We start from the raw sequence: 14,380 nt of genomic DNA, 5'->3' as shown, positions 1-14,380 counted from the left end.
TTCACCAAATCCTGTTACTCCTTCAGCATCCAACAACTCATCCCACCCACTCTTCTCCCTCTGACCTTTCCTTGATGTCCCACCACCAATCCCCAGGCTCCGAACCTTCCTCATCTGGGGTGTCCCTTGGGGGTTCCCCAGCTGGTGCCTCCCACTGCTCCTTGTCATCCAGCCAGTCCCTGACATGTCAGCATTCATTCAAAATGTTGTTGTTGTTATTGTTTAGTCGTTTAGTCGTGTTGTATTGGAGCCTCAGCTTCAGGATCTATCCTTCCAGTGAGCACTCAGGGCTGATTTCCTTCAGAATGGATAGGTTTGATCTTCTTGCAGTCCATGGGATTCTCAAGAGTCTCCTCCAGCAATTGCAAAATGTAGGAGAAAGCAATACTGTGATATTGATTCCTACCTGATAGCTCCAACAAAGGTCTGAAAAGGGGCACCTCATTTTATTATTTTTATTATTCTGATGAATATTTATTCACCAGAAGATCACAGGGCAATTTACAACATAAGCTCCATACCTGCAATGACCCCATTTCCGACCTTCAGCTGTACCCTGGTCAGGGACAGGCACAGCAGTTTCAGGGAAAGGGTCAGTTTACTCCCTTGTTTACATGGGAACACATGGTATAGGATAGGAATAGGGAACCTGTGTCCCTTCAGGTTCCTCATCACTCGTGTAGAAGGTATCAAAGGGACTTAAAAAACCCAGGTTTTACACCACAAAACATTCCCTCAAAATTCTCCTTTGGAAGTTTTGATATTTCTCTAAATCTGCCAAATATTTGACATCTATGTTTGATATCTTATAGTTGATACTTGGCAATATTTCATCATTAATATGAAGTTGTATTAATTGAAATATTTATTAACTGCTGTCTATCTAAAAGATTCTGAGTTGGTACAGAAAGAAATGATAAAACTATTCATACAACTTATAAGTACAATGTAAAACAACAGCAACAACCAAGAAAGACAGGTTGCAAAGAAAGGCAGAATTCCAACTAAAACAACATTTTTTTTTAAAAAAAAAATATTTATTAAAGATTTTCTTAGTACAATAGAAAAAACAAAGAAAATAACATATAATTTTTCCAATATCCACATTTTCTTCACTTCTTTGGACTTCCTCGCATCTCTCGTTCCTGCGTTCCAAATTTTCGAGCTTTACCCAGCAATTTATCACCTTGTTTCAATTCTTATATTATAATTTTCCGATATTGTATCCCTAATTTTAGATAATTTAACCCAGACCTTAAAAGCTTAATTTTAACATAATATTTATCCAAAATTTATCTTTTCTTATATTTTCATTTATCTTCATATTCCTTTTAACTAACTTATTGGTGCCATATTGTTGATAATCTTACATCTTTCTTAACATTCATACAATTTACAATATTTTTGTAAATAGTCCTTAAATTTCTTCCAGTCCTCCTCCACAACTTCTTCTCCCAGGACTCAGATTCTGCCAGTCATTTCTGCAAGCTCCATATAGTCTATCAGTTGCATCTGCCATTCTTCCAGTGTGGGCAAATCTTGGGTTTTCCAGTGTTTAACGACAAGTATCCTTGCTGCTGTTGTTGCATACATAAAAAATGTTCGGTCCTTCTTTAACACCCTCTAGCCGACGATGCCCAAAAGAAAGGCCTCTGGTTTCTTAGGGAAGGTATACTTAAATACCTTTTTCAACTCGTTATATATCATTTCCCAGAAAGCCTTAACTCTAGGGCAGGTCCACCAGAGGTGAAAGAACGTTCCTTCAGTTTCTTTACATTTCCAACATTTATTATCAGACAAATGGTATATTTTTGCAAGCTTGACTGGGGTCATGTACCACCTATATATATTTTCATAATATTTTCTTTCAAGGCATTACATGCCGTGAATTTCAAACCGGTGGTCCATAACCTTTCCCAGTCCGCAAACATAATATTATACCCTATGTCCTGTGCCCATTTTATCATAGCCGATTTGACCGTTTCATCTTATGTGTTCCATTTTAGCAGCAAATTATACATTCTTGAAAGTACCTTAGTCTTAGGTTCTAACAATTCCGTTTCTAACTTTGATTTTTCCACCTGGAATCCTATCTTTTTATCCAACTTAAAAACTTCTTTGATCTGAGCATAATGTAACCAATCTCGCACTTTATCTTTTAATTTCTCCAAACTCTGCAACCTCCAATTATCTTCATCTTTTTCTATTATTTCCCAATATTTCGGCCATTTGGCCTCCATATTGAGTCTTTTACGGGCCTTAGCTTCCATTGTTGATAACCACCTTGGGGTCTTATTTTCCAATAAGTCTTTATATTTTATCCAGACATTGAACACTGCTTTCCTGACAATATGGTTCTTGAAAGCCTTATGAATTTTAACCTTGTCATACCACAAATATGCATGCCATCCAAAAACGTTGTTAAATCCTTCCAAATCTAAAACATCAGTGTTTTCAAGAAGCAGCCAATCTTTCAATCAGCAGAAAGCTGCTGATTCATAGTACAGCTTTAAGTCTGGCAGGGCAAAGCCCCCTCTTTCTTTCGCATCAGTTAGTATCTTAAACTTAATTCTGGGCTTTTTGCCCTGCCAGACAAATTTGGAGATATCTCTTTGCCACCTCCCAAAACACTCCATTTTATCCACAATCTGTAAAGTTTGGAATAAAAACAGCATTTTTGGCAATACATTCATCTTTATAACAGCAATTTGTCTTGACAAGGAAAGTTTTAATCTTGACCAAACTTCTAAATCCCTTTTAATTTCAGACCAACACTTTTCATAGTTATCCTTAAATAGACTCATATTCTTCGCTGTTATGTTTACCCCTAGGTTTTTTAACCACATTTAACTCTGTCTCTTTCTGAAACCTTTCTGATTCTAAAGGTGTCAATTTTTTCCCCAAAACCTTGGTTTTCTGCTTGTTAAGTTTAAATCCCGCCACCCGACCAAACTCCTGAATCAATTGTAATACCTTTTCGTACTAGACTCTGGCTCCTGTAGGGTCAAAACTAGGTCATCTGCAAATGCTTTAAGTTTATACTGTTTCGCTCTGACCTGAATTCCTTCCACCAACCGGTCTCCTCTAATCATGTTCAAGAGCACCTCCAGGACCGAAATAAATAGCAAAGGGGAGATAGGGCAACCTTGTCGTGTTCCTTTTTCAATTTTGAACTCTTCTGTCACCACATTGTTCACTATCAATTTAGCCTTTTGTTCCGAATAAATTGCCTCTATCCCATTCTCAAACCCCCGTCCCACTCCCATCCCTTCCAAATTTTTCTTCATAAACTTCCATGAGATGTTATCAAAGGCCTTCTCCGCATCTATAAATATTAACACTGCTTTTGTATTAATATTTGTTTGCAAAAGCTCCAAAATGTCAATAATATTCTTTGTATTAGCAAACAAATGCCTACCTGGGAGAAAGCCTGCCTGGTCCTTATGAATTACTTCATTTAAAACTTTTTTAAATCTCCTTGCTAGAATGTCTGCAAATATTTTGTAATCCACATTTAGGAGGGAGATGGGGCGGTAATTCTTAAGTTGTGTCTTTTCAGTTTCTAGTTTAGGTATCAATGTGATGAAAGCTTCTTTCCACGACTCCGGTGCCTTCTTCCCCTCCATAATTTCATTGCAAACCTCCATTAATGGATGTATCAAATAGTCTTTCAATGTCTTGTAATATTTGGAGGTAAGCCCATCTGGCCCTGGAGATTTGCCCAGTTGCATGTTCTGAATGGCTTCTTCAATCTCTTGTTGTGTTATTTTATAGTTCAGGATTGTTCTATTTTCCTGAGACAGCCTTGGTAGACCATTCTTTATCAAAAATTGTTCTATCTCCACCTCGTTTTGCAGCCCTTGTGTATATAATTGCTTAAAGTATCTCTGGAAACACTTTCTGATCTCCACTGGGTTCTGAATATTTCTTCCTTCAATCTCTAAATTTGTGACCATATTCAATTTTTGTCTCTTTTTCAGCTGCCATGCTAACAGCTTTCCACATTTATTTGCCGATTCAAAAGATCTTTGTTTCATTAGCTTAACTTTCCATTCCACTTCCTGATTTATCAATTTAGAATATTGTGCTTGGTAAAGTTTAATTTCTCTTAAAATCTCCTTTGACTTCGGTATCGATCTTAACTTCTTCTCACATTCTTTAATTTTCTCCAGGATCTTATCTTTTTTCTCATTCTGTGCTCTTTTCTTTATGGTGTTCTGTTGTATCAGAAACCCCCTCATAACCACTTTACTTGCGTCCCAGACGGTTCTTTTTTCCACCGTAGTGTTCAAATTTATCTCAAAGTAGTCCTTCAAAGCTTTTGGGGCCTTTTTGATAATCTCCTGATCTCTGAACAAATTGTCATTCATCTTCCATCTGAAGGAGCCGGTTGGAGTTAGTCTCATATCCATCTTTACAGCATTATGGTCGGAGCAGGTCTTTGGGCAGATTTCCACTTTTTTTGTCTTAGGTGCCAGACCTCTAGTTATCCATATTTGGTCGATTCTTGTCCATGTCAGTTGGGTTTCAGAAAAAAATGTTCCTTCTCTTCCCAGGGGGTTCTTTGTTCTCCAAATGTCAATCAAGTCCATGTTGTCAGTCAGTTCAAAAAATGTTTTAGGTAGTCTGCCATCTTTTGTCACATTTTGGCTATGTGACTTATCCATGTTAGTTGATGCCACCCCATTCATGTCTCCCATCATGATGATGTTGTCATAATTCAAGTAGTCCAGCATTATCTCATGCAGCGTCTTGTAAAATTCCGATTTCCCTTCATTTGGCGCATAAATTCCTAATATAAAAAACTTTTCTCCTTGGTTTTGTATCTCAATTGCTAAAATTCTTCCTTGTTCATCTTTAAATAAAAATTTTGGTGACAGGCTCTCCTTTGCATATATCACCACTCCTCTTTTCTTGACTCGGTCCGAAGAAATAAATTCTTGGCCTAATCTTTTGTTTATTAACACTTTTCTGTGGAGCCTAGTCACATGTGTTTATTGCAAGCGAATAATGTCCAATTGTTCTTTTTTTCAATATATGAAATATTCTTCTCATTTTTCCGGAGAATTGGCGCCATTAATGTTCCAACTCAGAAGTTGCAGAGACATCCTGGACAAATCTGTTATTCCTCTTGTGGTGGTATCTTTTTCTCATGGTCTTCAGACCCCAAAGGTGTAGGTGTAGGTGCAGGCGAGGGTCCAGACCCTGAAGGTCTTTCGATCCCTTTCTGAAGGTCCTCTCCGTAGGTACTCAGAAATTTTACTTTATCCTCGGCTGTTTTGATTTTCACTTTCTTCCCTCTGAAAGTGAAAGATAATCCTTGGGGAAATTCCCACCTATAAATGATTGAGTTGCTCCTCAACAGTTTTGCTAGTTCAGTATAGGTGGATCTAAGGTCCAAAAGTTGTTTTGGGATGTCTTTGTAAATCTCTGCTCTTCTATCCAAAATTTCAAGTGACTTTTCGTAATGTAGACCTAGTATTTTATCCCTTTCCTCCTTAGATCTCAAAGTAATCAAGCAGTCTCTGGGCCTGTCTTTCCTTGTTAGTTTTCCAAGTCTAAAAGCAGTCACAATTTTAAAGTCCTTTTCTTCCTCCAAAAGCCAAAACTTGGAAAATTCCTTTGTCAGAAACTCAATTAAGTTCCCTTGTTCAAGTTCTGGTATAGACCTCAATCTCAAATTATTTTCCCGAGCCCGTAGTTCAATCATAGACAGATAGGCCTGTTGTTCTCCAACCTGCTTGTGCAATGGTTTTACCTCCTGCCTCAGTTCTTCAGTTTTTTGATTAGCTTCCTCTGCCAATTTCCGATTTTCTGCGGTGGCTTCAAATAATTTGCCAATTGATTGTGCATTCAAAGTAACTTGTTCAGTTAATTTATTAACACTGGCTGTATTTTGATCAATCTTTGCCGTTTGCTCATCCGCTTTTTTGTCTAGAGCTTCCAATTTTTCAAATATTTTGTCTAATGCTTAAGCAGATCCTCCTGCTGCCATATCCTCTAACAAAGGTTGCCCAATTCCTTCTTCCACTTCCAAAACAGCAGGGACAGATGATCTACACGGCTGTGAAGTTAAAGTCAGAGTTGTTTGTTTTGCTTTTGCTTTAGCCGCTCTTGTTGATCTCCCAGTGCCACTCATTCCAGTTCTGTCTACTGGTCAAGGTCAGATTGAGTATGTTCCCATGGGAAACCACCAGCCCAGAGGGTAAACAGCCAAATAGAAGGAAAGGAAAGAGGAAGCAAAGTCACATGCAATTGTTAATCCAAAATCCTCTAGAGGGAGCCTAATTATGTTTTGAGGGAGGAAATCAAATTATTAAAGTCAATTGTTTAAAACTCCAAACTTTTCCAAATTCCAATGCGTCTAAAACAATGTCCATACAGCCTTTAGTTTCCGAAGAACCTTCAGTTTCCCTGTAGTTAGCAGAGTTGGTCTTAAAAGCATAACAATGTCTCAGCAAGTGCCAGAGAAAATGATTCAATATAACAGTTCCAATAGCACTCAGCTTGTAGCAGCACAAAGCAACAAAGTGTCAAAATTTGCAATCTGACAGTTCTGTTAAATAGGCAGTCCGACTGCCTGGGTTTCTCTGTAAATTTGTAATTCCAGCAGAAAAGGTAAAGCACAGTTCATATTACGAAGTGAATCACTCAAAGAGTTAAGTCCTAAGTCTCCTTAACACAGCTCCGATAGATGTACAGATTGATTGCCTTTTAGCACCTCTTCAAAGGCTCCAAACATCAAAGTCCTTTGCTTTGAATCTTCAGCAGAGATGAGAGACGGACTTCCTGGTTGCGTCTCCCGCTTTTAGCCGAATTAGCAGTAATTTAGCCTCCAAATCTTTCTTTATTTTCTTACTCATGGGTTGTTGTTTTCAAATCGGATGTTCCCAGGAAAAGAGGTCAGTGCTCACCGACAGCAGCTACGCGACTTCGCTCCATAGAAAGAGCGATTGACTCACAGCACCGCGCCAACCCTTCCACGTTCCGAGACCCCTTACGGGGTCTCTTCTGCGTTTCGGGGGGCGCTTCTGGTGCCCGCCGAGTCCCACGGCCACAGGCTTTCGCTGCCTGTGGTTTTCCGACGTGGATCTCCGCTTCGCCGTAGCGGACGACCCGTTTCTGCGGAGCTCCCCCTTCACAATTAGAAGAAGGCAGCCATTGTCGTTTGCGCCGCCTCCGGAAGTCCTTCAACTAAAACGACATTTTAAACGCCAGGGCAAATAGGAAGGTCTTAACCTGTCAGTACCAGGTGTACCTCTTTAGAGAGGGCATTCTGGAGTTAAGGTGCCACCACAGAAAAGGCCCACCCCTTTGTGAATACATAATATACATATGCTGAAGACTGTACATGGAGAAGGGCCTCGACAGAAGTTCTTAATGCACGGGCAGACTGGTATGGAAGACATGCTCCATCAGGTATTTGGGTGTGATGGCCTGGGATTCGGACTCGGAGGCTGAACCTGAGGAATCCCAGCCTGCACAGGAGTCCCTGCCTCCAGAACCAGCTGAGCCGGGGCTGGGGCTTGAGCCTGAAGGGTCCTCACTTGTGCTGGATCCTCAGGTGCAGGCACCAACAGAGTCTGCTCTGGCTCCTGAGGTGATGGAGGACTGCCTGCCTGCAGGTACTCCACTCTCAGCCCCGTCAGGGGAAGCTGAGGTTGCCTCTGGGTCCGGTAACCCTCCAGCCTCTCCTGAGCTGCAGAGGCTCAGGTCAGAGAGGCGGAGAGAACTACGTTCCCGCAGGAGAAGTGCTCGCCTCCAGGCCAGGAGAGGCAGGTCACCTGTGGACCGGGGCCACCCTATGCCTTGGGGCAAATAAAAGCCAGCCAGCCCCAGGCCCAGGTTGTGGGAGCAACATTGCTGGTGGCCTGTTCCTGCCTGCACCCTGTCCTGTTCTTCTGCCAGAGTTCCTGACCTCACCCGACTCCCTGCCTTGGACCCCGCTTCCGCTTTGACAGACAGCCTCCATACCGCACCCTCAACCTCAGACTGGACTCGGCAACAAGACTTCGGATGCAGTGGAGAATCTGCCATATCACCTCTCCTTTGCCACTCATTAGAATTGTTCTCTAAGGATTATCGCTACAGTTCTGACATTGTGAAGGAAGGAATGTCTCTTACATGTGTGGAGTCTTGGCCTGATAATTGACAGCACTAGTAATCTGCTCCAAAGGTGTTAAGTGGGAAGAGGCTGAATCCAGTCTCCCTTCTCTCTCAAATCAGAGAAAGGGGAAACGACCAACGCTAACAGAATGGCAAAATAAATGATTAGACTATGTGGAAATGGCTCAACTAACAAATAGGTTAAGAGGTAACACCAAACAATTATTTTCTCAAAAATGGGAAATGTTTAAGAGATACTTACAAAAAAATAACAGTGACATATTATCTATGGTAGTGTTTGAATGACCCTTGTGTACATAAACTATTAAGAAATAAAGGAAAATTGGTACGCTAGGTTGTAAGAAAGCATTAGAAAGTATATTAAATGTAAGGTAATAATTATAAGTACATTCAAAATCACAAATGTCAACTATATCAGGAGATGATGGGAAGTCTATATTTATTTTACTTCAGTTTGTTGTTGTTTTATTTTATTTTATGTACCATCATATGATTTTAGCTTAGCTGATATCTAAGTGGAATAAGAATGTCAAATTAACATTCTAAGTTAATCTAATTTAAGAATATGAATACACACACACACACACACACACACACACAGTATGTATGTGTATGTGTGAAGTTAATTCTGTAACGACATTAATGAATTTGAATAAAGATTTTTTTCATCAAAAAAACAAAAACAAAAAACAGAGATATCAATGATGGGCGAAACCAGCTCAGCTAGCAGTTTGCCATAAAGTGTAAGGGAATGATGAAGCTTTCCAAATACTTATTAGACAGATGCCAGAGAGCCAAAAGGCAATTCCATGATTTTGAGTTTTATGCAATTTTAACGCATAACAGGTATGTCGTCGTCATCATTTTAATCCTTTAGTTCACATTAAATAGGACGGAATTGCATGTTATCTCAGCAAACAGGTGTTTAACAGGAATGCCAGGGTGGAAGATGTAGGGAAGAAGAATTAGTGGTGTTTCACTCTCCAATCACAGATTTTCTCCTGGATGTTTCCCTGAATCTGTCTCTTCAATCCTTCCTGCCAGGCTTATAGCTGATATTAAAGCATTTGCAAGAGATGATTGGTATGGAAACAATTAAGTATCCTCTCCTGCCTGCTCTAAGTGGTCCTCTGCCCAACATTTTCCCTCATAAAGAAAACACAGACTGAGAACTTGGTCCTTTCCTCTTAACACATAATTTCTCCCTTAGACTTCTTCTTGAGAGTCCTGAAAGTCCCACTTTTAATTTTTAGAGCACTTTTTGAAGAACATTAGCAAAGACAGAGCGTTGCGCAGCAGGAGAGTAATCTTATATTGGAGTTTTAATTTAATTTCTTGTTTTCGTACCTTCATTTTGTTGCTTCTTAAATACACTATTGACACTGACAGCCACCCACAGCTAAATATTTACTCTTTCTTCTGATTTATTGCGTTCATGTGTGCCTGTGTTGTGGGAGAGGGAAGGCTGAACACTTTTACAGAATGTTGGAATGCCATTATATTCAGTGAAAGGAGATGGATTCCATTAGCGCATTATGATAAAACACCATTTACAGCTAAAGGTGCGTGTAGATCTTAATCTATTAGGTGTTTTCCCTTGTTAGAATTGCTTGCAGAAGGCACTTAGAAAATAATGAGTGATTAAACTGTCACAGTTGTTAAATGTTTGACAATGGGATGTAAACAGGTAAAATTTTAATTAACTGCACATGTTCTAAAAGAAGACCCACATTACATTTTTGTACAAGCCCTATCCTTTAGCAGTGGCAAGGAAGGTTGGTTGTCACATCTAATTTGACGAATACTGTAATCAAGCTGGTTATAGGTGATGCATAAATTTCTCACCCCTGCTGACAGCCATGTTAGCGTCTGTGTAATCCTTCAAATTGATTTTATCAAATGCATGCTGTTTGTGTTTCAATTGATCAAATTAAAAACAGCCTTCAAAATGCTTAATCAACCTAGCACAAGTTTCCCAATGATTAGGCTGGGGCTACCTGAAAACATTTAGAGAGCTGGACCATAAAGAAGGCTGATGACCGAAGAATTTATGCTTTTGAATTCTGGTGCTGGAGGAGATACTTGAGAGTCCCATGGACTGCAAGAAGATCCAACCTCTCCATTCTGAAGGAAATCAGCCCTGAGGGCTCACTGGAAGGACAGATCCTGAAGCTGAGGCTCCAATACTTTGGCCACCTCATGAGAAGAGAAGACTCCCTGGAAAAGAACCTGATTTTGGGAAAGACTGAGGGCACAAGAAGAAGAGGATGACAGAGGACGAGATGGTTGGACAGCATTCTTGAAGCTACAAACATGAATCTGACCAAACTGTGGGAGGCAGTGGAAGACAGGAGTGGCTGGTGTACTCTGGTCCACGGGGTCACGAAGAGTCATTCACGACTAAACGACTAAACAACAACAAAGCTGAAAACAATATATCGGCGGCCACACACCTGATAAAGAAAATACTTTCTTTCCCCCCCTCACATGGTATTCACTGCCAGGTCAGTGACAAAGTCACTTATGAGGAAATCCCAGGTATGTGCAGAATCTTTATTTATTTCATGCCCCTTAAAATTCCAATTATTTTAGCATGAGGAGCAACCTCCAAATTAGCCTCAAGTTGGCATCCTAGGCAAATCTTGGTAGCAATTTATGGATATCCAGATTCTGTCCCCCACACTCTGTCACACACACTGAGCCATATTTCAAGTCTTGTGGAAGCATGGTCCCCCATCACATTTCATCATATATTTTTTTTCAAATTGCCAAGTTTATATCAAAATTTAATTGGAGGCAAAATGTTGGCAGGAACTGCAAAGGATACTGCTCAGTGAGGTGGATTCTTTTGGCGAACAGAACTGCTCTTATATTCCTAACTCAGGGAGACCCTGCTGGTATTGTGATCACAATTCTCTCTCTCTCTCTCTCTCTTTGCCCTGCAGATCCTGGCCCAATGGCCACAATGGCCACAATTTTCTGGATTTCTGCCCGCTCAGTTAGAGTGACCTGGCGGGCAACTACTCTGTCTGATCTGCTCCTGGGAATCCTGGCTTTGGTGCTGATCACCCTGATCCTGCCAGGCCATTTTTAACACTGGGTTGGAAATGCTGCTCTCACCAGCATTTGGATTCCCTTGGTGGCTCCAAACCCTCTTCCTCCTTCTTTTGATGAGGTTCCGATTAAGGTAAAGGGACCCCTGACCATTAGGTCCAGTCGTGACCGACTCTGGGGTTGTGGCGCTCATCTCGCTTTATTGGCCGAGGGAGCCGGGTCATGTGGCCAGCATGATTAAGCCGCTTCTGGCGAACCAGAGCAGCACACGGAAATGCCGTTTATCTTCCCACCGGAGCGGTACCTATTTATCTACTTGCACTGATGTGCTTTCAAACTGCTAGGTTGGCAGGAGCAGGGACTGAGCAACAGGAGCTCATTTTATCCCACTGTCCTATGCTAATTAAAGAAAAAACAAATCCAGCAATCTGAAAGACTGTACAGTGGTGCCCCACAAGACGAATGCCTCGCAAGACGGAAAACCCGCTAGACGAAAGGGTTTTCCGTTTTGGAGGCGCTTCGCAAAACGAATTTCCCTATGGGCTTGCTTCGCAAGACGAAATGTCTTGCAAGTTCCTGCGGATTTCCCCCCTTTCCCCCCCTTTTCCTAAGCCACTAAGCCGCTTATCAGCTGATCTGCTAAAAGCCACTAAACCGCTAATAGCACTAATCTGCTAAGCTGTCAATGGGCTTGCTTCGCAAGACGAAAAAACCGCTATACGAAGAGCCACATGGAACGGATTAATTTCGTCTTGCGAGGCACCACTGTATTCCTTCGTACTTACCTCCCTGGGTTCTGAGATCTTCAGGAGAAGGCATTCTCTGTCCCGTCACCCTCACAGACATACTTGGTGGGTTTGTGGGAACAGGATCTTCTCAGTGTTTACTCTAAAACTCTCCAGCTCCCTCTCTAGGGAAACTAGACTGGCTCCCTCCTTGTCGTCTTTCTGCCAAAGGGTGAAGACTTTCTTGTTCCAACAAGTTCCTGGGAACTGGCTGCTTTCAATGAAAGGGCTGGAGCTGTGCTGTTTTTCTGGAAACACTGGTATGGTTTTAATAGTTTTTATATATGCATATAATTTTAAATTCCATTGCTTTTTTATTGTTTTGTAACGATTGCTTTTTCTGGGTTTTCAGCCGCTCTTCTTTATATATAATTTTTATTAAATTTTATGTTTTACAACTTTGAATATTCATTTAAACAACCTTAAAATATCAATGACTCCCCTTCTTCTCTTTCCGTTTTGCATAACATAAATCCCTGCATATTTTATATAAACTAAACCATTCAGCATTCACTTATTACTTCCGACAAAACTTATTTACGCTGTTGAATTTATCTTAATGCTGCCAACCTTTTCAAGTTTACACAATCCCCCCCATATATTCAATAAACATTTTCCAATCTTCTTTAAACGGATGTTCTTCTTGTTCTTATTTTCACCTGTAACTTGCCTTGAGTCCCATCATATGAAAATTGCATTCAAAAATTATCAAAGTGCAGAGAAAATTTCAGTGAGATTCTCATGGATTGGGTGCAGGGTTTTGGTTGAGTTTTTAAAAATATGGTGGGTGTCCTTCCTTTCATTCTACAAATCATCCCACTTTTGGTCTTCTCTCTGTAACCTCCTGGGGGGGGGGCAGGCATTCTGAAAACCCCATAACTTTCTCCTCTGGACTTTCCTGTAAGTGCAGGAAATTCAGAAGGTTGCTTACCATATGCCTAACAACTATTTACTGTTGTTCTTTAACTGAACTAAATGCTTTTTTTAAGGTAAAAAGGAAGGTCTTTCCTTTAAAACAAAATCAGCAGCTGCCCTGATATTAGGTGCTTGGGAGCCAGCCTATTTGGCTTCCCATGCTTCATTTAAAGCTCTGGGGAAGATATCATGAGGTAACTTGGGGCTTTTAAAAAACTAGAAAATACAGGTTGCTTGAGAGGCTGGAGTGCTGAAGAAATGTTTAGTGGAAAGGAAAAGCCCCCACACCACCCACTGTCACCTTGCAGTGATAAGGTAAGCTCTGGCCCCCACCTGCTGACATTCTAAAGAATTTCTGAAGTGCCTTTCACAGGGAGAAAATTGGAGGACAGGTTTTGGCACAGCATTGCTTCTGACATGCTGTGAAAGAGTGACAGGTATAATATATATTCCCTTTCTTTCTTTATCCCTTCATTTCTCTGTCTCTTCAAGGGATGGGGGAAAATTTGATTCAGTTTACATCTTAATATAACCCGACCTAATTTGCATTTCCCCAAATCAAAACGCACCTATCCTTTGAAATTTGCACTCCGCTGAATTTCCTGTTTGACTCCTGCAGCCAAGGAATGGGTGCAAAAAGATGTTTCTATTGAGGGGAAGTGTCCATAAAAGTTCGTGTATTGGTGAAAATTGCATCTGGAAATGTGTGTACTAAGAGAAAGGCACATTCAAATGCCCACAAATGTTCAAGAGGACTTTAAAAATGCAAATCCTGTCTATGTTTGGAGAAAATCATATTAAAATACTGATGAATTTTCATGAGGATTTTAAAAAATAAATATCTGATGTAGAAAGTTGGAGAACCAGATTTTAAAGATTCCAAAAGGAGATACCGAAAGAAACAGAAATATATAGATTCCACCCCTCTTTGCTCTCTTCCTCCATCCAGCTTGCCAGCTTCCACAGGTTCCCTCTCCTTTCTACTCTTCTGACACTGTTTTTTACCCAGAACCTTGAAGACATAGAGAAAGAAGGGGAAAGCTGAACCTTGGGAGGATAGATTGTCATGATCTTGGGCATGACAACCAATAAGGCCTTGCTCCCTGGTGCTGGTGGAACATTGAGCTAGGCCTCCTCATGTGGTCTATAGTCATTCACTGGGGCTCTGTCTGACATGACTTTTAAAAACATTGGCACCATTGCAATGTTTTAATGATGGCTGGAGTCATGCAAGAGGAATTTGTGCTATGACTCCTTCCAACACTGAGAATGCTTTTTGAGAGAGGCAATGCTTTGATGGGGTCACATGATGTGGACACCAAGAAGAGGGCCTTCTCAGTAGTAGCACCTGTCCTGTGGAACGCCCTCCCATCAGAAGTCAAGGAAATAAACAAATATCTGACTTTTAGAAGACACCTGAAGGCAACCCTGTTTAGGGTAGTTGCTAATGTTTGATGTTTTATCGTGTTTTTGATATTCTGTTGGGAAACCCAGCCAGA

This window comes from Podarcis gaigeae (assembly GCF_964106915.1).
Source record: "Podarcis gaigeae genome assembly, chromosome: 9".
NCBI lineage: Eukaryota > Metazoa > Chordata > Lepidosauria > Squamata > Lacertidae > Podarcis > Podarcis gaigeae.
The sequence above is the reverse complement of the archived record's forward strand: the minus strand, read 5'-3'. Positions refer to the sequence as shown.